Consider the following 1,532-nt stretch of genomic DNA (forward strand, 5'->3'; position numbering starts at 1 on the left):
AAGGAATCTTGGACATTAAAAAAAAAAAAAAAAAAGAGTCTGAAGCGGGAGGATCACTTGACCCCAGGAGTCTGAGGTTGCGATAAGCTATGACGACATTGCACTCCAGCCTGTGCAAGAGAGTAAGACCTGTAACCAGCTCCCCCCAAGGAAAAAAAAGGTTTTGAGGGAGTGATATAGACAGAGGTCAAATTGTAATATGTTAAGAAATCATAGGTGACAAGAAAGTGGTAGCTAGTCTTTAGTATAACTCTAATGAAAGCAAAAAAGATAAACCTGAACTAGAGAAAGGACATAGCCAACCATGAAAATCTGTTAGGTTTTTTAGGGTTTGGGTTTTTCTTTTTCTTTTCCTTTTCTTTTCTTTTCTTTCTTTTCTTTTCTTTTTTTTTTTGAGACAGAGTCTCACTTTGTTGCCCTTGGTAGAGTGCTGGGAGTCATAGCTTATAGCAACCTCTAATTCTTAGGCTCAAGCGATTCTCTTGCTTCAGCCTCCCCAGTAGCTGGGACTATAGGTGCCTGCCACAACGCTCGGCTATTTTTAGAGATGGGGTCTTGCTCTTGCTCAGGCAATCCACCCTCCTTGGCCTCCCAGAGTGCTAGGATTACAAATGTGAGCCACCACGCCCACCTTGTTTTGTTTTTTAATAGAGAATTAAGCATGTATTTGCAGTCTCAAAATGACCCGGAAGAGAGATAGGACAAAACTGGAGGGTGGGCCATGGACAGAAGGAAGCTTGTATCTTCTATGATAAGAGGAAATAACAGATGCAAATAGGAATTATGAGCTAGAGAAGAAAACTGAAAATCAAGTAGGCGCTTTGGTTTCTGCAAAGTGAAGAGGAACAAGAGAACGTTTAGTATTGCAAGAAGACTCAGTTGAACTAGGATAAGAGGAATCTGGACTGGATCCAGATTGCCTAGTTTTGTAACTTTGTTTCACAACCAAGGAGCAGAGGAAACTAACAGCATGGGTTGCTCTAAGGTGGGGCTCACCTTTGACATTGAAGGTGCGCTGGGCATAGACCAGTGATCCTTTAGGTTACTGTTGTTGGCTTCTTACCCCTCCCCATTTTTGTTTTTGTTTTTGAGACGGGGTCTCACTCTGTCCCCCAGGCTGGAATGCAGTGGTGCGATCATAGCTCACTGTAACCTCAAACTTCTGAGCTCAAGCAAATCTCCTGCCTCAGCCTCCTAAGTTGCCAGAACAACAAAAATGTGCCACTACATCTAGTTGAGTTTTAACATTTTTTGGTAGAGACAGGGTCTTACTATATTGCCCAGGCTGGTCTCAGACTCCTGGTCTCAAGTGATCCTCCCACCTTGGCCTCCCAGATTACAGGCACAAACTATCATGTGCAGCACCCACTGCATATTTTTACTTTCTTACTCTCTGCTGTCCTAGTCTCTGGTTCTCTCCTCTTATGCTTTCCTTAAGTCTTATGGTAACCTTTTTTTTGAGACAAGAGCCTCAAGCTATCCCCCTGGGTAGAGTGCTATGGCATCACAGCTCACAGTAACCTCCAACTCCT

The sequence above is a fragment of the Otolemur garnettii genome, unplaced genomic scaffold, assembly GCF_000181295.1.
Source record: "Otolemur garnettii isolate 467f Iridium unplaced genomic scaffold, OtoGar3 scaffold00156, whole genome shotgun sequence".
Classification (NCBI taxonomy): domain Eukaryota; kingdom Metazoa; phylum Chordata; class Mammalia; order Primates; family Galagidae; genus Otolemur; species Otolemur garnettii.